At 43.8% G+C, this 27,438-nt stretch overlaps 1 long non-coding RNA gene and 1 pseudogene across 1 annotated transcript; both read right to left on the reverse strand.

Moving 5' to 3' along the window:
* On the reverse strand, window positions 1-27,396 carry LOC131898521 (small ribosomal subunit protein eS6-like; annotated as a pseudogene).
* On the reverse strand, window positions 11,148-11,786 carry LOC131898526 (uncharacterized). Its single transcript, XR_009375957.1, has 2 exons — window positions 11,664-11,786; window positions 11,148-11,401 (listed from the first exon to the last, which is right to left on the reverse strand). It is a non-coding gene; the product is annotated as an uncharacterized LOC131898526 (long non-coding RNA).
* Window positions 27,397-27,438: the final 42 nt, after the last annotated feature.

Below are 27,438 nucleotides of genomic sequence, written 5' to 3' on the forward strand. Positions count from 1 at the left end.
AAGACTTATTTCTGACTGGACTCAGACTCACAAGTAAAAGCTCTGAGAGGACAGCCTACGTCTCTTGGCGATCTGGTCCTGGCGCTTTACTTGGGCGTCCTTCATTCTCTTGCCAAAAGTTCATCACATTCTGCAGCCTTCTCCTTGTTTTCCTTTGTCTGTTGTTTCTTTAGAGCAGCAATATGACAGCCTTTGTGTTGCAGGACATGAGGAGTGACAGGATGCTGAATCTTGAGTGCTTTGGTCCTGGGCTTTTTCTTGGTTTAATGGCTTTCTGACCATGTATTTTTGGCGGACACCATCTTCCTTAAAGAGATTAAAAAGCTTTCAGATTCTGCTAGCTCTTTAAGGTCCCAAGTGACGAGGCACAGTAGTATCTGTCCATCCAGGAATATCCTCCTCTCCTTTTTTTTTTTTTTTTCTTCCAATAACCAAATTAGGAACACTGAAATTGGCTTCCATGATGCATCCTCAAACAGACTTGTGCTTCCTCTCTCCGTTCTCCTTGGTCTATAACAAGAATGGCCCTTACTCAACAGCAGGTGCACGCTGCCATGGGTCAAAATGCCTTGCTTCATGGGAAAACTTTTTCATTCCTGCCAATGATTCGGACCACATACCCCTTCCACTCTTCACCCAGAGCATCAGCAGCTACTTCTGTGGCCATGGGCTTCTCACAGAACATACGAAGCTTGTGTTCATCATCCACTTCAATGAGTTTCTGACAGCTGGTGGCAGGGAAGGAGACATTCAGCTTCATCTTGACACAGCCAACCGCCTAGGAGGTGCCACAAAAAAAGAGCTGTTTAACTCCTTTTTATGGTGTTCTCAATGTGGGTTGTTATTTAGACTTTAATATTAATAAAAATTTGTTTACTCATGTTATGGTTCAGGGGCATCATGTCTATTCCCCATGTGCTACAATTTACTCATGTCTACCTGTGTATGGCAACTCTGAGACAAACATGTGGATCATGGAAGGAGAACCCTTGAAGGCCGTCTTAGAAGCAGGGAAAAGCAAGCAGCTCATGTGGCAGAAAAAGGGCAAATACCAACAATGGTGAGGAATATATGATTGTGAACTGGCAGTCTTCTGCTCAGCGGTCTCCCTAACACTTAGGGACATAGATTCTGAGTTCAGATAGAGTAGGGCTCAAGCTCAGAGGTCTTCACTTTCTCCATGGGCTTCTGCTCTGTCAAAATGGTCTGCAGGGCCATGCAGAGAAAAATGATGTCAACTTAACTATAATGGTGCTCCCCATTCTCACCAACCCTGAGCCCAGAGCTGGCCGCATACTCAGAGATCTGCTTGCTTCTGCCTCTTAAAGGCCTGCACCACCACTGCCCAGCCCCTTTTCTTTTCTTAATGTGAGTTTGGGTATTGAACTCATGCTTGCAAGGCAAACATTTCAGTAGCTGAGTTATCATGCCAGTCCATTTGCATTTTGTGTTATATTATTAATTCACATAGCTGCTTAATTAAAAACAAGGTTTATACTCATTATCTCCCCCCCCCCGTGTGTGTGTGTGTGTGTGTGTGTGTGTGTGTGTGAGAGAGAGAGAGAGAGAGAGAGAGAGAGAGAGAGAGAGAGAGAGAGAGAGAGGGAGGGAGCCTGTGGAATCCAAAAACCAGGAGTCAACATTTCACGAAGCTGGAGTTAGAGGCAGCTGTGAGCCACACTTTAATAAGTGCTGGGAACTGAACTTGGGTCCTCTGCAAGGGTTCTTAACTCTGACATTTGCACAGTTCAGTAGACTATTGTCCTTCCTTTCATAGACAAAGACACTGAGGCTTAGGCGGGAGACTGACTTGTTCTCAAATGCAAATGGCGTAAGCAATGGTTTTCTATTTCAAACCCCTGTGACTAAGAACTGAGAAGATGACAGGGTTGCAGCCATCTTTGAGAAGGGTCAGACTAGGGGCCAGCAGGCCCTGGGAACCCCACCAGGGATGTGCTGCCCCTCCACCCTTAGGCCCTGGGAACCCACCAGGGATGTCCTGCCCCACCACCCTAAGCCCTGGGAACCCACCAGGGATGTCCTGCCCCTCCACCCTAAGCCCTGGGAACCCACCAGGGATGTCCTGCCCCGCCACCCTAAGCCCTGGGAACCCACCAGGGATGTCCTGCCCCTCCACCCTAAGCCCTGGGAACCCCACCAGGGATGTGCTGCCCCTCCACCCTTAGGCCCTGGGAACCCACCAGGGATGTCTTGCTCCTAGACTCAGACAATTAAGAGCTACATAAAAAATGAGTTCCAGACATTTCCTGCCATCACCTAAAGGATATGATAGATTATATACCATAGCTGTTAGAGGGATCAAGTTTCCTACAGATAAGAAATGGGATGTCTAATTGTCAGAGAAAATGGGTAAGAAAAAAGTAAGCACCAGTCCTGAGCTTGTAACTATACAGAGTTGGAATTCCCCCGATCCCCTCCCCTAACCATTTTAAAAACCCTGCCCCATTGCTACTCAGGGTCTCTCTGCTCAGCTGCTGCGTCAGATGGATGGAGAGACCCAGGTTTAAAATAAGAACTCTTTGCTTTTGCATTTGGATCGGTCTCTTGATGGTCTTTGGGGGACTCTGGGTACAACAGAAGGGCATTTCTTTCCTGGACCATTGAAAGCTGACACTAGCCAGGGACTAGTCCATTGAAAATGATGTTATCTATCTATCTATCTATCTATCTATCTATCTATCTATCTATCTATCATCTACCTACCTATCATCTATTATCTATCTTTTCATCTTCTATCTATTATCAAGTATCTATCATCTATCTATCATAGATGATCTATCATCATCTATCAGTTTATAATCTAAATCTATCCTCTATCTACATATTTATCAATTAAAGCTTTCTATCTTTGACATCTATCTATTATCTATCCTTCCCTCCTTTCTTCCGCCCACCACTCACCTATGGATCCATCTATTGTCTATTTCTCAATACTTTATTTCAGTATTAGGGGTTGAACCTAGAGCTTTACACATACTCAGTAAACACTCCATCATTGAGTGACATCCTCAGCCCGATTTTTACTTTAACTTTTTTTTTTTTTTTGATAAATGGTCTCATTAATTTGTTCAGGCAAGCACTGAACTCACTCTGTAGCCCAGGCTAGACTTTAACTTGTGATTCTTCAGTTCAACCTCCTGAGGAGCTGGAATTATAAGCCTGCACTATGGAGTCTGGCTTTTTTTTTTCTTTGTAAGGACTTCTCTCAAGGTGGTCAGACCCTCCACTTTTCCCGGTTATCTCCTCCCACAGGACCCATTTGTCACCTTGGAGAAGATTTTTGGAGAAAAAAAGACAACAGTTTCTACTCAGGGTGGAACTTGGCAGGGATCCTAGAATTGCTGTCAGGCAATTTTTTTCAATTTTTTCAATACCTTTTCCAGGCAAGGCAACTCATAAACGTCTACATTTCCATGGCGCACAGTGGAGGCTACGTGGGGGAGGGAGGAAGAGCCAGTCTTTTTCCATTTACAGAGAAGAAGTAGTGCTGGGAGGTATGGCTGGAAGGAAAAACAAGGCCCAGAGGCCTTTGAGAAGAAACTTTTTTGCCTGGAGTCTCACTATGTAGCCCAGGTTGTCCTTGAACTCACAATCTGCGCTCCCATTATTCGGTGCCAAGGTTGCATAACTGTGCAGTGCTGGGGAAATGAACTCAGGTCCTCTTGCATGCACGGCAAGCATTTTGCCGCCTAAGCCATCTCCCCAGCCCAAGGCAGACGTTCTATAAACAGAGACAACTCTGATGGTCTCAGTGACTGAATATTTTCTGTAGGTAGAGTTTTAGCTCACATGAGTCTCGAGTATATATAAATTTATAAAATATATAAATATATAAAATATATAAATTTAAAAATCACATAGAAAGGTCATTAAACGTAATTTGTGAGCGGGGGACCGTAACTTTTATATGCTCGAATGCCTGTGCAGCATACATGAAATCCTGCCTTCCACCCCCAGAACCACAGAAACCAGGTGTGGCATTGCATGGCTGTAATCCCAGAACTTGGGAGGTGGAGGGGGAAGGATCAGTAATTCAAGGTCATCCTTTGATACATAGTGAGTTTGAGGCCAGTTTGGGTTACACTGGATGCTGTATTTTAAAAAGGGGTAGGGGTGGGGTGTGGGTAGAAAGAAAGGAGAAGCCAGGTCAGGCAGGCTTGCAGAATCATGCTAGGGAGGAGAAGGAGGACGAGAAGGAAGGAGGGAAGAAGGGGAGGAGGAGGAGGAAGGAGGGGAGGAGGAGGGAGGGGAAGAACATGAGGAGAGAGAGAAGGAAGGAGGGGAGGAGGGGGAGGAGGAAGAGAAGAAAGGAGGAACTCATGCTTCCAGGAACTGTGACCAAATGAATTGTGCTAGAATTCAGAGACTACTGCCTCATACCTGTTGGGGTGGCTGAAGGGACTCTAGTCAGCCTGGTCCTGGCAAACATGGCCCTGGCCAGCCTTCTCCCCTATTCCCTCTGCCTTGCTAAAATCCGTTAGCTTGCATTCCTAAGGCTAGCCCCCAAGGTCCATTCCCTTATTTGGCCACTTCCTCCTCCTGAGGCTGACTATCAAGGTCTAGCTATCCAAGTATTGAAGTCCAGCAATCAGAAGCCCCCTTTGGTTCACTTCATTAACATGCCCAATTAAAAGTAAACACTTCATCCTAACATGGGATTTTCACCTTTACCTTTATTTATTTTAAGATTTATTTATTACGTCTACAGTGTTCTGTCTGCACATATCCCTGCAGGCCAGAAGAGGGCACCAGATCTCATTACAGATGGTTGTGAGCCACCATGTGGTTGCTGGGAATTGAACTCAGGACCTTTGGAAGAACAAGCAGTGCTCTTAACCTCTGAGCCATCTCTCCAGCCTCACCCTTACCTTTATAAACCGCCATTTTCCTATGGGCCACCTCTGTCTCCCCTCTATCCAGAGGCAGGCAGTCCTCTGTCCTCTGGGACAAATCCCCCTCCCCATTTCCCGTGTCCCCTTCCCCTTCTCCCTTGTCCTCCATCTCCTGTCTTTGTCTCTTATTCCCTGCCCTCTGTCCCTCTGGGGCAAATAAATCTCCTTTGTGCTGAGAACTTGGTATTGGCGGTCCCGAGTGGATACTTTTCCTTTCAGTGGCAACTATTGAAACTACCCCTACCTCAAAAAGGGGGTGTAGACAAGGATGTGGAGAAATTAGAATTCTTGTGTCTTGCTGGTGAAGACCCCTTGGAAAGCAATATGGTGCTAACCTTTAAACATTTAAAAACAGAATTGCCATATGAGACACAAATTCCATTTCTGGGCATAAATGCTAGAAAACTGAAAGCAAGGATGTGAAAAGATATTTGTACACCCCTGTTCACAGCAGCAGAATCATCATAGGCAAAAGATGGAACTGCCCCAGGGTACCGGTTGGTCTTTGTCAACATGTCACAAACCAGACTCACCAGGGACGAGGAACCTCAATGGGGGAATCATCTTCATCAGACTGGCCTGTGGGAGCATTCTCTTGATTGGTAATCGGTATGGAGGGGCCCAGTCCACTGTGGGCACTGCCATCCCTGGGCAAGTGGCCCTGGGTTGTGTAAGGAAGGTAGCTAAGTAACCTAGCGGAATCAAGACAGTAAGTAGCTCTCCTCCATGGTTCCTGTTTGAGTTCCTGCCCTGACTTCCCTCAAGGGTGGGCTGTCCTTGGGCTGTGTGAGCCAAAAACCCCCGTTTCTCCTCAAGTTGCCGGTCAGTGTTTTGGCACACCAACAAATTAGGACACCAAGTGAAGTGTCCACCACCTGACGGATGACTAAACAGAATGTGACACACGTGCACTCGGCCGTTAGAAAGGAAGGGCACGGGGCTGGGGAGATGGCCAGTGGTTAAAGCACTCACTGGTAGAAATCTGCGTTTGGTTCCTAGTATCATACTTGGTGGCTCACAATGGCCTTAAACTCCAGGTCCTGGGCATCTGACATTCTCTTCTGGACTCTTTGAATATCTGCATTCATATGCGCATGCGCATACATACATACATACATACACACACACACACACACTTAAAAATAAAATAAAAAAAATTTAAAGGAAGGACATTCTGATACATCACACAACGTAGTTCAAGTTTGAGGACAACTGTGCCAAATGAAATAAGCCACTCACAAGAGGACAAAGACTGATTCCATTTATCTATGTACATAGAGTAGAGCATGCAGGGAGAGAACATCGAGAGAGTGAAGAATGTAATGTTAACAGTTAATAGTTAATCGTCATAGTCAAGACAGTGGCCTTTTCTAGGAGGGAATTCATGCTAAGTAAAGACTCAGATGTGACTTCCGACCTGGCAACTCAGTCTTGATCATTGAAAAGCAATTAACAGTAGACAGTAGTGCTCATGATCTGTAGTTATTGAAATGCAGGACTCATTCTAGAGATCAAGATTTGGACATGAGGAAGCTATGCCCAGAGATTCTTTGTTTAAGATTCCTGTTCTTTCCAAAAGGGCAGCTGTCAGTCACATGTATATGCTGAGCCCTTAAAATGTGGAATCTGAATTGAGGTGTGTGTGCGCGCGTGTGTGCGTGTGTGTGCGTGTGTGTGTGTGTTTGAGGTATTGGGGATGGAACCCAGGAACTGGACCTCACATATGCTAGCAGGTACTCTACCACTGAGCCCACCCCAGCCCCTCACTGGGGGATTCTAGGCAGGTGATCTACCACTGAGCCACACCCCAGTCCCTCACTGGGGGATTCTAGGCAGGTGCTCTACCACTGAGACATGCCCTCCAGTCCCAGAACTGATTCCTACCAAAGAATATTAAAGAGGATTTTAAAATCTTATTATTTTGGCAAGTAGATACAGATCCTTGTCTGGCAGTAGTCAGACATTGTTCATTAATGGGGAAGAATCAATGAAAAGCTCCCATGAACTACAGCAACAACCCATATCAGTGTTATATAGGTTTGATCTTTTCTTTTCTTTCTTTTTTTGGTGGGAGGGTGGCTTTGAGACAGAGGAGTTTCACTATATAGCTCTGGCTGTCCTGGAACTCACTCTGGAGACCAGGCTGGTCTTGAACTCACAGAGATCCACCTGCCGCTGTCTCCTGAGTGCTGGGATTAAAAGCGTGTGTCACCACTGTCTGGCAGATTTGATCTTTTCTGTTGTTTTTTAAATAATTTTTAAATAAATTTTCACTATGTAGGCCAGGGTAGCTTGGAATTCAGTATGTAGCTTAAGCTGGTCATCAGTTTATAATTTTCCTCCTTCAGCCTCCTTAGGTCTAGAGTTACAGATGTGTACATCTGCATTAGTATTGCATTAAGAATAGAGAGACTTCCTCTTTGAGTCGTGTAGACTAAGAGCAAGCCCAAATTTGAATTCTCTACTTTTATCTCTGTGCCTTCCATCTGTCTGTGGCCTGTTTGTTGTGTGTGTCTGAAGTCTGTCCCTAACGAAGAGCTTTGCTACACAGCATGAGAAAGCATGAGGGATTCCTTTCTCTAGAAGTCTTTAACAAAGTTCTACAAGGTAAGAAGTTACTGTATGGATCCCACCTGGCCCAGAATAGCAAGGAAACTACAAACAGTTGTTATCAGTCTTTATACCCACACGTTGCTTTGAACATTTATGGGGTATTTATTTTGTTTAAGGTTGCTTTCAGCAAATGATTACAACCTGCACCTCCATCATTCTGGGTCAGGGACATGGGAGAGTACGTAATTTAAGATTGAAGCTATGCCTTTAGCTTAGGTTGTAAATGCTGATTACGTGGGAATTGCAAGGCATGGTGAGGTCGGTTACATTGTTCTTTTAAAGGCAAGTTAAACAGGCTGAGTACATAGTAAGGCAGCAGGGTAGGTACATAGTTTTGAATGATTCCCAGGCACGTTATTAACTTGGTTGCAAGGTCCAGCAAAAGTTCAGTTTCTGAAGGCAAGAAGGATTTTCAGAAAAAGACATTTCCACATACTTCATGCCTGGTTAATACATTTGAGTTTAATCTCATTCCAACAGACAAGCAATGTGTCCCACACAGGCTCTCCCAAGTCTCATCTATTCATTATGAGTTGTTGAGCATGGGAAGACGTTGCTCCAAAAGTGTGAAGTGCTAGACATGATGGGTAAATGCTGAAGATCTGTTGTACAGCATTGAGAATGTAGTTCATAGTCATGTCTTGAGTACTTGTATTGATGACTGACCACCCATGGTCTCAGGAGGTGGGAGGAAGAGGTGGTAAGGATCTCAAGTTCAAGGTCTTCCTTGGTTATATTGTGGGTCAGAGGCCAGGCTGGGCTCTATGAGACCCTGTCTCAAAAACAATCCCCACCCCATCAAAAAAACCACCTAAAAACCAACAGTAAACAACCCCAAAACAAGACCAGAAAAGTCACCTTCAACAAAAATCTGAAAAACAACAAAGCAAAACCGAACCCAAATCATACCAAAACAAGAACAAAAAGAAAAAAAGAAAGAAAAGAAAAAGGAGAAAATTGCTGAGGAAGCCTGCCTCCCTATCTCCTTTCTCCCTTTTGTCCTTTACTTTTTCTGACCTCCTAAAATCTAGGACCTAGGTCAGTGGTACTCTACCTTCCTAATGCTGAGACCTTTTAATACACAGTTCCTCATGTGATGCAGCTGTCTTTGAGTCATTTCTGTTCCAGTAAGTAACCTCTCACCCCATATTCTTTTTTGTTTTGTTTTGTTTTGTTTTGTTTTGTTTTTCGAGACAGGGTTTCTCTGTGTAGCTTTGCGCCTTTCCTGGAACTCACTCTGTAGCCCAGGCTGGCCTCGAACTCACAGAGATCCGCCTGGCTCTGCCTCCCGAGTGCTGGGATTAAAGGCGTGCACCACCACCGCCCGGCCACCCCATATTGTTGTTAGCAACCCCAATACAACTCATCGGTTCACCAGGTTGGACTTTGGTAGTATCCGTACTTTGGTGTGTTGTGGGTTCCCTGTTCCTCCAGGAAAAGTTTTGTCACCCAAGACCACACTCATGCTCACCCAATCAACCCTAGTTAAATTTAGCGAGTCATAAATTAAAAGAAACACTTGCTGAAAGAAAGAACGAAAAAGAAAAGAAATCGTTGAGAGACATTTTAAACGTTTACTTCACAGGCTGCTAGAAACCTAATTTTTAGGACCCCACAGCAGGATCCATATTGCCACCTAGTGGCAATAATCTGAAACTGCAACAGAATCTACCTCTAAGTCTTTTCTGAAGCAGGCTTGAAGAGGTGTCTGAGAAGGCTGCCTGGAGGTATCCGTTATTAGAGCATCCAGAGGTACAAGGACTTGCTTCACAATGGAATGTACTAGTTACTTTCTCGTTGTTGTGAAAATGCCTGGCAAAAGAAACTTCAGGAAGAAGGGTTGGTTTTGGTTCAGTTTGTAAGGTGTAGTTTATCGTGGTGGGAAGGCATGGCAGCCGGAGCTTGAAGCAGCTGGTCATCTTGCATCCACAATCAAGAAGCAGAGGGTGGGGAAGGGGCAGGGAGAGGGGGAGAAGGAGAGGGAGAGGGGAAGGGGGGCGGTGCTCAGCTTACTTTGTCTGTTTTGTTCAGTCTGGTGTTGCCCACATTGAGGGTGATCCTTTCCACCTCAGCTAACCTAATGTGGATGATCTTTCACAGAGGAGTCCAGAGTCTCTTAAGGGACTTTTAGATCCTGTCAAGTTGACAATCAATATTAACCATCCCATCACGGGGAACATGGGGGAAAGGACAGTACAACTTTTCCTTGTTTCCTGGTTCCATTTCCTTGGAATCCCTTTTCCTATCCTGTCACTATAAGACAGTGTCTATACTTAGTAACTCAGTGTTCCATTTTCACTTCCTTGGAAGATTCTCTCCTCCTTCTGGTGCCTTTCTAGGTACCTAACCTCTGTGATTATTCAGATTGTAACACACATGACAAAAGCTTAAAATAGGGACATACTGATAGAATTTCTAGCCATGCCCCATGACCTCGCATGTGTTGGCAAGATGCTTAGTCATTTCCTGGGCCGTACCTATGTAATCTGTGTGCTGTGTGGTCATGTAATTTGTGTGCAGTGTGATTACGTAATCTATGCACATGCGTGGTATAGTGTAGGCCCATATGTGCATGCGTTGGGGGAGTCCATGAAAGGCGGATCCCATTACCCTCTCTTCCCTCTCCCACACATGTCTTTCAAACAGGCCTGTCCCTCCCTTCTCCTAATAAACTCTTATAGTGGGTTTTGTTGTGCCCCATGACTTTTTCTCACAGGGTAAATAGCACCGCATAAAACTAACACATACATTCATAGAATACAGTGTGTAGCAAGCCCACAGCCAACATCAATCTAAACTGAGAGAATCTCAAAGAATTTCCTCTAAAATCAGAAATAAAACCCAGTGTCTACTGAAAGATAAACAGTACTGTTTGGTGGCGCTGGTTACTGGTGGAAAAGTCAGGAGCCACGGCCATGATTACTAGAGTTACAGAGAGCTTTATTAGAAGGGAAAGGTGAGGGAGAGAGGGGAGCTAGGTCTGGGGGGGGGGGAGATGGCGGGAGCAGAGCAGAGAGCAGGGAGCAGAGAGGGAACACAGAGTAGAGAGCAGAGAGAGAAGGCACAGACTGCATGACCATGGCAGGTTTAACTTGAGGCCCAGTCCATGAGAGGGAGTGGGTGCCCTATACAATCTCATGGCCAGGAACTGGAGACTGGATAGTCCAGAGACCTAGGGTGGAATCAAACACTACAGGCAAAAAACAAACCAACAAAAAACAGTGAAATGATTCCTAATGATATTCTGCAATACTCACAGATCAGTGCTTTGTCCAGTTATCATCAGAGAGGCTTCCTCTGGCAGCAGATGGGAGCAAGTGCAGAGACCCACAGCCAGACGTTAGGCAGACAGAAAGTTTCAAGTGGAGGTAAACATCCAAATATTATTTTATCCACCTTATCCTGTCATATGAACTATGCCTTCTGCAGTTGTGAATACAAAACAACTCTGACCTCCCAATTTGATATTTTTATACTACATTTCATTGTTTCATTTCTTCATATGAGCAGCTCCAGACTCAGGGTTTTTATCAAGGCCAGGTAAATTTACTCTATATTCTAGATAAGAAAATTTTGTGTTTGAAAGATTATTTTCAATTCTGAGAAATAACATAAATGGACTCAAGGCAAAGATCACATGATGATCTTAAAAGATGTAGAAAAAGCCTTTGATAAAATCCAACATGCTTTTTTTGATAAAAGTCCTATGGTACCTCAATAGAATGGAGGTTTCTATGACAAACCCACGGGCAGCGTCAGGTTCAGTGGAGAAGAACTTGAATCAATCCCAATCAAATCTGAAAATAATCAGTGCTGTCCACTATGCCCAGTCCTTTTCATTATTGTATTTGATGCATTAGCTGGAACCATGAAGCCTTAAAAGGAAATTAAACACATACCAATAGGAAAAGAAAAAAAAATCAAAGTATCCCTACTTGTCAACGATATGATATTATACACAACATTTTCCAAATATCCTGCCAGAAAACTTACAGAGATGATCAACAGTCTCAGCAAAGTGGCAGGTCCCAGAATCACCTTACAAACTCAATAGCTATTCTACACACCACCAACAAACAGGCAGAGAAAGATCATGGAGACACTGCCATGCAGAATATTCTAAAGAAGACAGAATACCTGTGCAGAAGCTTCTAAGTGTTATGTTGGCTTATGCATCAAATCTTGTTTATTTCCCAAGCGACTGCATTCTTGTTCAGAAGGTCCTTCTCTGTAGTTATAGTTTGAAATTCACTCCTTATGTTTTCATCTGGCAATCTCCAGAGTATTCAGATATTCTGCTGCTGATCTGTTTGTATTCAAAAGAGAAGGATTGAGTCATATGCTTGTATCTTTTTATTTACTATCAAAAAGATTTCATGCAAAAATATTTTTTATTGGATGAGATGTATTAGTTCTTCACCTTTTGTTACTCTCCCCTAAAGTTATTTGGTATTACTTTTAAACTTTTAAATATTTTATTGTTTATTATTTTATATATGTTATTATTGTATTCATTTTTTGAAATGAATACATTTACAGTTGACTAGGGAGGCATTACAATATGTGCTAATGATATCCAGAGAGTGATTTGGGAATACCTTGAAAGCGTATATTACAAATGGAAAATCAAGAAAGACACCTGTGAGATTTCAAAATTAATTCAGGAGAGGAGGTGCCATAGACTCCCAAATATAAGGATATTGCTCTTTGCTACTATTCAGAACTTGATATAAGAACCTATTGCTGATGGTATTGGCGTAAAAACAGACAGGTGGATCAATGGAATCTAATCAAAGACCCAGACATAAATCCACACACCTATGAACACTTGATTATCGACGAAGAAGCCAAAACTATACAATGGAGAAAAGAAAGCATCTTCGACAAACGGTGCTGGCATGAATCCAACACTCAGTACAAAACCTTATCAAAGAAAAGGGGGCTAAGAGTAACAGCAGCTTCCACCCAGCTTCATTTTTCATACATTCAGGGTTTAGGAGCCTTCAGAGGCTGGGTTTAAATGCATGGAGAGATTTTTATGACAGAGCCACTCAAAGAAATATAAATTTACCTTGTGCAAAACAAACAGTGATTGAAGCTCAGACACACTGCCACCACAAGAGACTCTTTTTGTTTGTTTTTGGTTTTTTTTTTTTTTTTTTTTTTTTAAGATTTATTTATTATGTATACAGTGTTCTGCCTGCATGTATGTCTGCAGGTCAGAAGAGGGCACCAGATCTCATTACAGATGGTTGTGAGCCACCATGTGGTTGCTGGGAATTGAACTCAGGACCTCTGGAGGAGCAGTCAGTGCTCTTAACCTCTGAGCCATCTCTCCAGCCCTGTTTTTGGTTTTTAACATTCTTTTCTAGTCACTTCTTGGGGCGAAGGATAGAACTCAAAAAGCCAGGGGAAACTTATCATACTTGGAAATAGAACTAGGACCTTCTGGAGTGTGTGTGTGTGGGAGCGGGTCCTTTAAAAAACACAGACTCGTGGTGGAGCCTCCTGCCTCAGCCTCCAGAGCCCGCACCACCACAGGCCCTGCTTGCATTGCTTTTGTTTAGAGTTCGGGTTCCAGGGCCTGCTGTATGCTCAGGGCCACCTCTACCAACTACTAAGTCCAGCACCAGGACTTTGGTTATTAATATCATTCATTCTAATAGCAGCACAAGCCACTCAGTAGCCTCCAGTCAGGGGACTCAGGCTCCACTTTACCCTGAAGCAACAGGACAAGGCTGGGGGAGGCGTGGCGTGGTGATAAAGCTGATGATGCATTTCCTTAGAGTTGAGGGCTTCCTTTCTTCTGTTTCCTGGGGGAGAGGTTTGCAATGAATGTTTCAGTGATCTTTCAAAAGAAACTCTGTAACCACTCTTGAACATTCTGATTTTATTTCAAACTTCACTCCAGAAAAGGAGTTCCGTTTACTTTTTGTTGTTGCTGTTCCATGATTCTGGGGGTTGTGGTTGTTGTTACATGTTTCTGGGATTTTTGTTCTTGCCTGCTGTTCCTGCCCTTCTGATTGTATATTACTTTTAAAATAAAAATAAAATCTAAGAAATTCAAAAGATACAAGAAACTAGATGTAATGCCAACACTCGGAAAGCTGAGGCAGGAGGATTGTGAGTTCCAGTCTGGCCTATGCTCCTTAACAAGGCTCTGTGGGGAAAAAAAAAAGCAGTTCAAAAACAGGAGTGTCCTGTCATATCAGTATAATCATGAAAATTTGGCCCTTGGGTCTGTCATGGCGGCTCATGTTCTGATCCATATTTAGGGGATGAGCACAATGAAGATCAATTCAGTGTCGCCTTTGACTCTGGATATAGTTCTGAGAGCTGCCTAGCCTACAGGAACCCCAGTGTAAAGAGAGAGAAAAAGCACCTGGGGGAGGACAAGTGGCTCACACCTTTAACCCCACCACTCAGGAGGCTGAGCCCTGAGAATCACTGAAAGCTGGAGGCCACTCCGGTCTACACAGGAAGCTCTAGGCTGTCAGGACTACTGAGCAAGGTCCTGTCTCCAAATAAATAAATAAAAGAAACAAATAAACTTGGGACTAGGAGATTGGAATAGAGCACTTTTCTGGCCTGGGGAAAGCTCTCTGGGTTCTATTCCCAGAGTTGGAAAAACAGACAGACAACCCAACAGTCAGCACATGGCCAGGATCCAGGTCCTTGCTCCTTTAAGGTTCCACCTTCCTGAGAAGGTGGCACCTGGCAGGCAAGCCGCAGCAGCAAAGGGCTGCTTTTCTCCTCTGGTCATTTTCTGAAGTTCCTGAAGCCACACTGAAATGTCTCCAGGGTTTTTTCAGCATTCTCCTCTGTAGGCACACAGACATCTTCCTGACCCCTGTGACAAACTCAGAGCCTTTCAGGTCAGAACTAATTTCAGCCAGGTGGCAACCCAAGGATCCAGAGGGAAACTCCATCCAGTAAATATCAACACCCAATTAAAACCAGAAACTGAAAGAAAACTATGTCAGGCTTGAGATCTACTCTGCAGTATAAAACATGATACAAACATCATCTCCAGTCCCCTCTGCTATCACTACAGAGACCAGGATAGCCTGAAACTGTGGCAATCCTCCTGCCTCTGCCTCTTGAATGCTGAGATTACAGGTATGGAACACACACACACACACACACACACACACACACACACACACCCCTTTAAAAGAGAGTTTACTTGCATGTATAGATATGCACTACATTCATGCAGTACTCATGTAGGCCAGAAGAAGGCTTTGGATCCCCTGGACTTGGAGTTACAGGTTATAGTTCTGATCACTGTGTGGGTGCTGGGATTTGAACCTGGGTCCTCTGCAAGAGCAGCAAGCTCTCTTAAAAGCCATCCCTTTAGAAGAGAAAGTAGGAAGTACTCTTGAACGCATTGGCACAGGAGATCACTTCCTAAATATAACACCAGTAGCACAGACACTGAGAACAACAATTAATAATAATAAATAAATAAATACTAAATTAATAAATGGGACCTCTTGAAAATGTATGAGAATTCAGTGGAGTTTCAACCCTAGTTCATCTGCACATCTTCAGGTTCCCATGTGTGCCTTTAATACCTATGGAGTGGCGGGCGGTGGTGGCGCACGCCTTTAATCCCAGCACTTGGGAGGCAGAGCCAGGCGGATTTCTATGAGTTCGAGGCCAGCCTGGGCTACCAAGTGAGTTCCAGGAAATAGGCGCAAAGCTACACAGAGAAACCCTGTCTCGAAAAACCAAAAAAAAAAAAAAAAAAACCTATGGAGTACCCAGGGTTCCCGGGGGTTAGCTACATCTGGCGTGGGATATGAGGGAAAAAAAATCTACATACACTATGTTCTCATGTGTATTAACTTTATTCCTCTAAGACAAAATTCTATCAATTCAGCTATAGCTCCACCAGGCATTCAAGGCAGGAGGAATAACTCTAGACATATCTATATCCATCTACTTTATTTCTCTGGAAATGAAATCCTGTCTCCATAACTGCAGTTCCATCCAGGTCCCTAGCTCATAGTCCTGCTAACGACTAATGTCAATTCTCTCAGCCTCATCATCGTCCTCTGTGTCCTCTTTCTCCATTTCTGCTACTCTCTACTCCTGGCACTCAGAAAACTCTACTCGAGATCTGCTTACCCTTTATGGAACCTCTGTCATCCTCTCTTCTCTCTCGCCATGCGGTTCTGTCCCTGTCTACAGAATATACCTGCCTTTTCTTTCCCTGGGCACCTCATTGCCTGCCTCCTCAGGAATGTTGTTTTATCTCCCACCTTGATATGTAAAAAGCTCTTTTGTTCTCAGTCAAAGTGCTCTGGAGAACCAGCAGGCCTCAAGGCCAGGAGATGGCCTGAGCTTCACTAGCACAGGAAACAAAGCTACATGTCTCTGCCAGCTTGTCAGCAGGGCAGTTAGTAACTTAGGTTCAGCAGGTCTGGGGAGCTGAACTGTTTACCAATAGGTCTGGGCACACAAGGATTTCATAGCAGAAGACAGCTGAAATATTAAAGGCTGGGTAACACCAAATATTCATAATAAATGGCTTTGCCTTTTGACAGACCCTTGGCTGGTCAAAGTTCAGCTTTAATACACAGCTGAATCTCTATGATATATTCTTGCGGCCCGCAAGACTTTTCATAAAGAAATTAGACACCGTCGGAGAAGCTTCCTAACTCTGTCTATCCATTTTACCTCATGAGGCAATAACACATCTTCATCTTGGTGGCAGATGCCTGCTGCTTTGGAAGCAAGCCATTAGGGTCATGTCCAGTCTTGTGTGCTTTCCAGGTGTAATGCTGACAAGGGTCGGCTCCTTCCCTAGAGCTACTCAAGACCATTCCTACAGGGTAGTTAAGGTCCGGCCCATAAACTTGTCTGGTGGTTTCCCCTCTTCCCCTGAGACCACCGGAGAATGCTTTGCTCATTTTAAAACCTGGACTTAAATTCGGTTTGATTAGGCTTAGTGCATGGGTGGAGTTACCCACTACCTGGGGATATTTTGCTTAATACCTCTTTCTCAGGCTGTTTCCACCCTCTTTGTAAAGCTCTCTTTGGCAGATATCCCATAGTTCTGATACTTCTTTATCTTTCACTTCACAGGCTGTTTCCACCCTCTTTATGAAGCTCTCTTTGGCAGATATCCCATAGCTCTGATACCTCCAATATCTTTCACTTCACACGATGGCCTCTTAGGACGGACGTCCTGACATTTCAGGGCCATCATGTGGGGACTCCCCTGCCACATGCTGTCTGGCCTCCGTTCTCTGAAACCACAGAGCACGAATCTATGACCCCTTTACTCTTGCATCCTTCATGCTGAAGCCAGCGCCAAGGAGGTGGCACTGCCAAGTTCTGCAGCCAGCTTGGGTTGGACCCTCATCTCCCTGAACCACACTGGCAGCAGCTTTCGTTTGTAGTTGCTTTCTAGGAGCAGAAAATGCTTTCGGCCTTTTCCTTTTACAAATCAGAAGTGCTGTGTGGGGTTCTGGCCTGGGAGAACTCTTCCGTTTGTTATGGTCAGATCATTAAGGTCACTAATCTTAACAATCACAGCCTCTGTTCCAGCACATACCTGGGATGGGATGCTAAGTTTGCAACATTTTTTTTTCTTTTTAAATTTAGCCACAAGTAGGTTCTCAGGTCACGGGCAGAAGGCAGTCAGATTCTTTGCCAAAGTATCCCATGAATGGCCTCCAGTCTGTTTGCTGACATCATTCCCCTGTGAAACCCCTTGAGCTGTGTCTCCCTAGTCCACATGGCTCTCAGCACTACTGCCTTTAGGATCCTATTAGAATGACCCTTTAATCTCTACTTACAGTGTCCAACCACTTTTCTAGTCCAAAGTCCTAAAGTCTTCACATTCCTCTAAAACAAAAACAAAAACAACATGGCCAGGCTTTTCAACAGCAATACTTCATCCCTGATATTAACTTCTGTATTAGTTACTTTCCTATCCCCATGATGTTAAAACATTGTGACCAAGGCAGTTTATGAAAGGAGGATTTTCCTTGGGCTTATGTTTCCAGACAGATAAGAATGCATGCAACAGGAAGACATGGCAGCCAATACAGGAAGCAGAGAGCTCACAATCACAAGAGAGCAAGGAAGTGGTGTGAGGCACAGGGCTTGGGGATTAAACCAGTAGCTTCCAAAAAAGGTCATCTGACACCTGTGGAACATCTTGTAATGTCTGGAGACAGCTTCTGCAGTCAGAAGAGGGAAGGTGAGGTTGGCACCTAGCAGAGGGGAAACAGTCCCGGACTGGAAAGAAACCAAGTGTCTGTCACAGTTGGAAGAACAGACAATCTGTGGCATAGGGCTGTGCCCAGTGCTGCTGCTGGTCTACAATCCCAGCTCTTCAGGAAGCAGAGGTAAGGGAATCAATAGCTCAAGTCGCTCTCTCTGCTTTCAGCTTGTGCTGTGAGATGTGAACCCTCAGCTCCAGCTCTAGCCTCTGTGCCTGTCATCTGTCACTCAGCTCCATCATCATGGGTGTTTATTTCTCTAGAACCATAAACTTAAATCAACCCTTCATTCTATGTCTTTCCCTGGTCATGCTGTTTTATCACAGCCACAGAAAAGTGACCAAGACAACAACAGTGTGAATTCAAGGATAGCCTGGGAACTTAGTGAGACCTTGTCTTAAATACAAGATAAAAAGAGGGGTGAGCATACAGCTCAAGAGCACAATGCTTGTAGAACTTGCTCAAAGCCCTGGGTTCTACCTCTAGTACCATTTTTTTAAAATGTGGGCCAAGGAGCTGGTTTAGTGGGTAAAGTACTTGGCACACAAGCATGAGGACCTGAGTTCAGATCCCCAGAACCTGTGTAAAGCTGGATGTGGTAGCACTCTGTTGTCAGGATGGGAAACAGAGGCAGGGGAATCCCATGAAGCTAGCCTGTCATCTGCAGCTGTAAACAACAGGAGACTCTTGACAAGGCTGGGGAGAGGAAACCTCAACTGAAGAGTGGCCTCCATCTGATTGGCCTGTGGGCATGTCTGTAGGGCATTTGCTTGATTGCTAATTGATGGAGGAGGGCCTTGCCAACACTGTGGGTGGTACCACCCTTAGGCAGGTGGCATGGGCTCTATAAGAAAGGAAACTGAATGTGAGCCCAGCCTACTCTCCAAAACATACATCCAGAGGTGTGTGTCTCCTAGGTGATTTCAAATCCAGACAAATTTGGCATGAAGATTAACTATCTATTCTAGTTCCTTTTTCTGACCAAGAGCAACATGGGAAATAAAAGTTTTATTTTATCTTGCACTTCCAGGTCAGTCTATCATTGAGGGAAGTCAGGGTAAAACTTGTGCGGAACCTGGAGGCAGGAACTGAAGCAGAGACCATGGAGAAGTAATGCTTGCTCTCAAGCTCACATTCTAGATTTCATGTTAGGTAATGAAAACAAAAGAAAACAAAACAAAACACTGTAATATCAAACCTCGTACCTGTGCACCTTGCTTTACTCTCTGTAGTAGCATCATTTGCTTCTTGGCAAATGTGATGAGATCTTCTCCGGGCAACGTCTCCAGCTGAAGCAGTTGTCATATGATCGACTTCTGTAACCCATGCATCCAGTGTGTCCCCCAAAAGAAACACAACATCTGCCTAAAACAAAAACACGCTCAACATTCAAGGCAACCATACTTCTAAAATTAACAAGTATAACTTCAACAACTTTAAGTAATCAGAAGAATCAAAAAGCAAACAAAAACCCCAGCATAAAACTCTTACAGAAACCATTAAGTTCTCTAAGTGTACGAGTGGGTGTTGGACCTAGAGATTTGTAGAACTGTAAAATTCATTCTGTTGGAAGCTGAAAAGTCATCCATGTGCACATGAAAACAAACATAACTACAGTCGCACATGAATGGAGGAACATTCAGGCTTTATCTAAAATCTTAGGCTTTACTAACTCTGAAGACTACTTAATCCTTGTGCCTTCCGTTTCCTCACCTGTAGAATAAGATAATGAAGGAACTCAGCTCACGAAGAAGCTTAAGTGACAGAATCGGGAGCTTAGGCAAATGCCTGGAACTCAGTAAGCAAATGAAACATTTTGGTAATAAGCAACTACCTTTCAGAATCATTGAGCATTAAACATTTCACAGGGCTGTAAGAAGGACCTTATTCAACCCTCCTTTGACTATGGAGCTGAGTCAACACGATATAACTCCTTGACTCTTCCCTTTATCAGGTCCTCTTCATCGCGTCACTGTGTAAATGTCTGAAATACAGCAGATTCTCTCGGGATAGTGATAACAAGGAGCAGGAAGGAAACAAACTGCTTGTACATCAGGAAATTTAAAAAAAAAAAAAACACCAGGAAATCAATGGGTGATTATAAATTGAAATGGAAATCCCTGAGGAAAGGAAGAGTGCTTCTTTTAAAGAAGAAATCCTTCTCCCCATGCCCGAATTTTCCAATTGATTACCCTTCCGAGCTACAGGGAACCTGGCAGTGGAATGCTCTCCTCACCTTGGATTTTCTGGTCCCGGAGGGTGCCGCAGCCACCCCATCTTGAAGAGGACCGTGCAAAACAAAATCGTCACAAGAATTCAGCCAAAAGAGCTTGTGACAAGGAAGAGCCCCTTCAGGATCAAGAACCAGGGACCGTCGCCCTGGCACGTGCCAGCACCGGGCTCTACGCTGAGCGCAGCGGCTGGCACTGAGCCGCGGAAGCCAGGACAGCGTGATGGCCGTTCCCTCCCCCTCCTTGAGTGATGCAGACCAAAGGGGCAGAGCGACTCCACCGTTAGCTCCCTGCCCCTACCACCGTCACCGCTGCTATGCAGGAGTCTGGGTTGCTCCGCCTCTGAGGCTGCCAGAGCAGATTAAGGGTGGTGCTAAGGGAAAGCCTCCCCAGAATGCCTCCCCCGGTTTCCAAGGTTACATGGAAGAGGCACTTCCTCTTCCTCCTCAGCCTCCTGGAGGAAGTTAGTTCCCTGTGAGCTGGTCTCTGGCCTTTGCCTGCAGCACCAGGAGCCTCAAAGCTCTGCCCTGGGTGGAGTGAGGCGTTTGAACACAGGTGTTCGTTGATCACTTTGTTTCCTAATTTTTTAAGATGTTGTTTGTAAGTTTGAGTATCCCAACTAGTGGGCATATGTGGAACAAGTAGTTCCTAGGTGATGTAATTCTGTCAGATGTACAAAATTTGTTGCGTCGTGAATAGTAATTGGGAATGTATATCTGGATCCATTAGTTTATCAGAGTTGCAAAATGCTGACATGTTGACTCTGTCCTTCTAAAAATTAATTAATTGGCTGAGATAATTCTTGTGCTTCTTAAGATTGTTAATTTGAAAGGCTCTGGAATCATGTAGGAGACCAGCCTTTAGGCTTGTCCGTGAGATTTCTCTAGATTAAATTAATTGAGATGGGGAAACCCACGGTAAATGTGGGTGGCGTTATTCCGTGGATTAGAGGACATGTCTGCATGAAAAGGAGAAAGCAAATTGCACACCAGCATTCATCTGAAAGGATTCATCAAGGTCACAGTGTGGAAAGTCAAGAGTGACTGGTGTCTATAGGCTCCCTTCAGTGTGGTCCCTAAGGAGAGAGGGCAGGATACAGGGATCTAAGAGTTCTGCCAGAGTATAGCAGCCTTCCCTTTCCTAGTGGTTGTTCACAAGGGGATGGAAGGAAGAAAAGAGGAAAATCTCAGAGGACTCTCTGGAGAGGCAGGCAAAGAAGAGATGGAAGATATTCCAATATAGATGTTTGTTGTTGCCTCATAGAGTGGTAACAGATAACATCTAGACTGACCTAAGCCATTAAAAAAAAAAAAAAAAAAAAGGCCTGATATTTTTCAATAGTTAATCCTGGCCCAAACATAAACTGGACGATGGAATAAGGAGTATCAATCATAGTGCTGCTTGTTTGTAGGTGAAAAGGCATTTATTTATTCCTCCAGTTTTTCAGGCTGTCTTCTCCCAGGTGTAGACACACACTAATTGCAGGTACAGGCCTTCAAGCAGTTTGGCCCTCACCCCAAGTATAGACAGAGAGTATCTCAAGTTACCCAGGGGTAAAGGCAGATAGTTTTGTTGGCTTGATCCTCTTTGATCGTGGCTTCTGGAAGCTGTGTGGCATGATCTTACAAAATATGAAGATATCAGAGGTTTACAATTCAAAGTCAAGTTTTGTCCCTGATAATCCTCTGGTGGGGCAAAAATCCTTACCTCCTTTTTGTCCTCATTCTCAATACACAGCACAGCAAGCAACTGGATTCCTTCTCTCTCGCTTCTCTAGTTCTTCAGAAAAAAGGTATTTTCTTCAGTTTTACAGTGGAATGAATACCTTTTGTTAGGAAATTGTCATGTGCTATGTAAACTCACTGAAGCTGGCTCCAGAGGTGAGATTTTTCCCACAGACCCAAGCACGTATGTCTCACAGTGTCCTCCAAACTCCCTGTTTTCCATCCCTCTTCTCTCTACTTTGTAGCAGGAGAAAGGAGACCAGCAAAGCAGCACTGGGATGAAAAGCACTGTGCCCTTGGAAACAGCTAAAAAGGCACTGTTTCCAAAAGAGGATACTGTTGTTTAACCCAGGATATAAAATGGCTGTGGTACCCAGAGCAAGAACGGACCTGCATTTCTGTTCCCTTTGGATTAGACTTCCTGGTACCAGAAAGCACCATGCGAGATTCCAGAGATGGGAGACAACTCACAGTCCTTCCCAGCTCTGACACCTGTGAACCGCATCAACCAGCATGGCATGACAACCCGGGTGCAGTTGTGGCATGTGTGTGTACCTTGGACTAAATTGGACTCATTGGACTTAAGACCTGCTCAACAAGAGGGCAACCATGCTTGATACAGGAAACAAACCTAACTATTCAGTGCTAGTGAGGTCATGGTTATTGGTAGAGAATTTACAGCCACTAATTTGCTAAACCAGCATCATCCCTAACAACAATCTCTAAACATTTGTCCTTATGCCCACAGATAATTGTGGTCCTCACTGCTCATCAAGGCAACTTTTCTTTGCAATGTACGGAGACCACTACAGAAAAACACAATCAATCAATATGCAGAGTTGTAGAGGTCAGTCCCAATGGATGAGACTGAGAACATGGGCAGAGAACATGGGCAGAGAAGAGCCCATGAGGCTTCAACCCCACATAAAAAACTCCAGGTAACTGAGGAAAGCTGGGAGCATGAGAGCACACCAGTCGCTTGTCCAGTACCAAATAATCAGCCCTGAAAACATCCATACAAGTAACAGGGACTGAAGAGGTTATATTTAGAAATATGCATGTATATATGTATGTACATATTTGCATACAATAATAGTTAACAAAAAAAGAAGCCATGAATTTGGTGGAGAGCAGGGATTGTTATATTGGAAGGGTTCTGAGGGAGAAAAGGAAAGGAGAAATGTTATATTGTTTACCTTCCCTGGCCAGGGAGGCTAAACCTCTTCACAATAAAAGGTCTGTGAAAAGATCTATAAGGGATTACCAGTGGACTCCAGACTTAAGAGTGGTGTGAACAAAGCACTTCCCACTTTTATTCTTAAAACAAGAGAAATGTGAGGTGACTTTTACAGTTAACCTAAGCAAATAGAAGGACACTGAGGAAATTCAGCTGGTGGTATGTCTTATCATCTTTGGTCATATGAACAGAGCCAAGAGTATCCCACCCAGGCCTTTTCCTTTTCTGTAGAGGTAATGTGTACATGCCAAGCCGTTCCCTTTCATGTCCTTGCTTTCAAGTGCATTCACTTATGGTTTATACATTTTTTTTCTACAAAGCTACCTGGGGAAAAGAACATTCTGCACTCCAACCATATTTTTACTGTTAAGGTTACAGCTTCTTTTTTTAACATAGGCTCCTGATTTTATAATCTCAGAATGGCTAGTAAACTCTTTTTTTTTTTTTTTTTTTTTGAGATATGGTCTCTCTACGTACTTCTTGACTGTCCTGGCACTCACCACGTGCAGACCAGGCTTGGCCTGCAACTCACACATACCCACTTTCCCCTGGCTTCCATGTGCAGGGATTAAAGTTGTGCATCCCAATCAGCCAGTAAACAGTTTGAAAAGTATTCAATGTCCTTGGCTATGAAGGAAACACAGATGAAAACTACTTCAGGATTCCATCTCACTCCAGGCAGAATGGCTATGATCAGGAATACAAGTGACAAGCAATAGTGATGTGGATGTACAGAAAGAAACACTCTTATGCGCTGTGGGTGGAGGCATAAACTAGTACAGACACTATGAAATCAGGCTGGTCTCACAAACGTCCCCCACAGGCTCCCATAGTTGAACACTTGGTCCCCATTTGGTGACACTGTTTAGGGAAACTGTAAAAGGTAGAACCTTGTTGGAGGATGTACCTAACAAAGGATGAACTTTGAGCACGAATGGCCTTGCTTCACTTCCAGCTCATCCTCTCTGCTTTATTTTTGCTTTTGAAGATAAAACTGTAAGTCAATATAAATTCTTTCATAAGCTGTTGTTACTCAGAGTAGCTTCCCAGAGCTAGTGAGGTCATGGACCTTAGAAAAGAATCTACCAGCACAACTTTTTAGACTAGCATAATTCCTTACTACACTTGAAATCTTATCCTTATATCCACAGATAAGTGAAGCTACTATCCCTCATTTAAGACTCTTCTCTTTACAAAACATGTGGAGACCATCACAGAAACCACAACTGGACACAATGCGGAAATAAACCACGTGGGTCAAGGGGAGACCAGTACCAACGGATACATCTACATCACAGCTGTGTCTCTGAACAGGTACCAATATGGAAGCGAGCTTGTGAAAGCTAAAATACCAGGAAGTTTGCTCTGCAACAGTTTCTCCTAAAAATGACTCTATAAACAAGACCAGGACAACAGCAGTATCAACGGACATGTTGATGTAGAACACCCCTAGACAAAGGACTACAGGCACCTAATGACTGCTGAGAGGAGAATTAGTTTCTCCCAGGGTTGAACCCCTTATTCAATGTCTAATGCAGAGTGGTCAGCCCTGAAAACTGTATATACACACACAACAAAAATGTATTCCACAAATTGTGTATACATATATATTACATATTGTCTTAGAGTTTTTATTGCTGTGAAGAAACACCACGACCATGATGACTCTTATAAAGGAAAACATTTAATTGGGTGGCTTACAGTTTCAGAGTTAATCATCATGGGAGATTGGTGGCATGTAGGCAGACATGGTGTTGGAGAGGTAGCTGATAGTTCAGCATCTTGTGCAGGCAACAGGAAGTGGTCTGTCTCACTTGCATGGATTGAGCATATATGAGACCTCAAAGCCCAACTCCACAGTGACACACTTCCTCCAACAAGGTCATACTTATTCCACCAAAAACTACACCTCCTAATAGTGCCACTCCCTAGGAGCTTATGGGGGCCAATTACATTCAAACTACGGAGTCCACTCTCTGGCCCCCAAAAGCTTGTAAAAATATCATAATACAAAATGCATTTAGACCAACTTCAAAAGTTCCCATAGTCTATCACAATATCAACAATGTTTCCAAGTCCAAGATTCACCCTTCTGAGGTTCATGCAATCTCCTAACAGTAATCCCCTACAAAATCAACATCAAAGAATAGATTACATAATTAAAACATATAATGCCATAGGATATACATTAGCATACCAAAATGTAGGGAAGGTGGTAGAGTGAGGAAACACCGGACAAAAGCAAGACCAAAAACCAGATGGGCAAACTTCCAAACTCTCTATCTCCGTGTCCCATGTCAAAATGCTCTTCAGATCTCTTAACTGCTTTTAGCTTTGTTGACTGCAACATACTTCTTTCTCTTGGGCTGCTTCCACTCCCTGTTTGCAGCTTTCCTCAGCAGGTATCCCATTGTTAGGTGTGACATCTTTTGTTCCACAGTGCTGTGAACAGTGCAGCAGTGTGGGCGCACTGAACGGGGGTGTGGACGTATGCATTGTGACAATGTGACTTAGATTCATTTTGTATAGACCCTGGAGTGGCTTCGCTGGACAGTATGACAGCTTTAGTGTTTTGTTATTGTTAACCTCCTGTGATGATTGATCTTCCTCTCCCTCTGGCTACATTTGTAATCACCTGGGAGCCACACCTCTGGGTGTGTATGTGAGGCTGTCTCCAGAGAGGGTAAACTGAGCAGGGGAGACCCACGCTGAGTCTGGGCAGCACCATCTCATGAGCTAGGGTTCCAGACTGCTTCAAAAGCGAAGTGAAGTGGATGCTGAGCAACAGGATTCATCTGCTTTCTGACCAAAGAGACAATGGGATCAGCCACTTCAGACACCTGCACCACTCCTTCCCCACCAGGATGGACTAAACCATTCAACAGGAGCCCAAATAAATATACCATCCTGCCTCAAATTCCTTTCTCAGATATTTTGTCAAAGAATTTGGGAAGTCACCAACAGCCCCCATATTGATTCCCATGGCAGCTGCACCAGTTCCCATTCTGACCAGCAGAGTATAAGAGCTCACTTCCACCTCCTCCCTGGAAGCTTTTGTTTCCTTAATATGACAGTTCTGACTATAATGAGATAGTATCACCACACAATTTTAATTTATATTTCCAGTGGATTGTGGTATTTGCCCTTTTTTTTCAAATGTTTATGGAGTTTTTGTAAATTATAGTTGTATTTCTTCAATTTACTTGTCCATTTATTAATTGGAAGATTTTTTGATATTCAAGTTTTGAAATTCATTACAGAGCCTAGATATTAATCTGCGGACTGATCTTCTCCCATTTGCCAGGCTGTCTCTTTATGCTGGGGATTGCTTCCTTGCTAATGGAGCATGATTTTTAATTTTTGGAGGCCTATTTGTTGAGTTCTTGGAATATATTGTGTACTGGATTTCTTCTCAGAATGTTCTTGCATATGCCCATATATTGAGCTGTTTTCTGTAGCTTTTTCTCTAGTGGTTTCAGGTCTCACCTTAGGGTCTTTGTCTAATCTGAACTGCACTTTTGGTTGGAGGAGAGATGAGAATCTAATTTTATCCTCTATGTGTGAATATCCAAAACTACTTATTCAAAAAATATCATTTTCCTCAATGTATGTTTTTGGCATCTTTGTCCAAAGTATGTTGGGGCCTGGAAGGATGGCTCAATGGTTAGGAGAACTTTCTGCACTGACATAGGATACAGGTTTGCTTCCCAGTATCCAATCTGTCAACTCACAACCACCAGTAAGTAGCTCCAGCTCCAGGGGATCCAAAGTCCTCTTCTGTCCTCCAAGGGCACTCCCATTCACTGCCATACACCTGGACACAGACATATAAATAAAAAACAAAAATCTTGTTAAAGACCAGGGTGGTTCTAGCTGTGTGGCTTCATTTCTGTGTCCTCTGTCTATTCTACTGGTCTACTCTTCTGTTTTCTGATAGTACCATGCTGTTCCTGCCACTTAGAACCAAGTCTTGAGATCAAATGTTCTGATAACCTGCAGTGTTTTTTCCTGCTTTGGATTATTTTTTTCCTAGAGTCTTTTTAGCCATCATATGCATTGTAGATTTTTTCCTCTTGCTTTGTGAAGAAGATCATTGGAATTTTCATAGGTATTACCAAGATCACTAGATAGATTTTGACAAAACAGACAGTTTATTTTATTCATGTCAATCCAAAAGCATGAGAAATTTTCTGTTTTCTAAAACCTTAATTTTTTCTTATATTTTTGGTTGTAGATATCATGTACCTTCAATGGTAGGTATTATTTAAAAAAAAAAAACTTTTAAAAGTGGATGGGGTCCCCACCTCCTGATTTCGACAGTATCCAGAGTTTGATTACTGCGACCCGCGCAGCTGGAGCACGAAATCTGGCGAGGGACCCCGAGATTAGACAGCACTCTAGACACCCAGTTTCAGTTCATCAGGGAAGCAGCTCTCTTTATTCATACCAACATGGGCATATATGCACCTCCAACAGCAGGGG

This window comes from Peromyscus eremicus, chromosome 23 (assembly GCF_949786415.1).
Source record: "Peromyscus eremicus chromosome 23, PerEre_H2_v1, whole genome shotgun sequence".
Lineage (NCBI taxonomy): Eukaryota > Metazoa > Chordata > Mammalia > Rodentia > Cricetidae > Peromyscus > Peromyscus eremicus.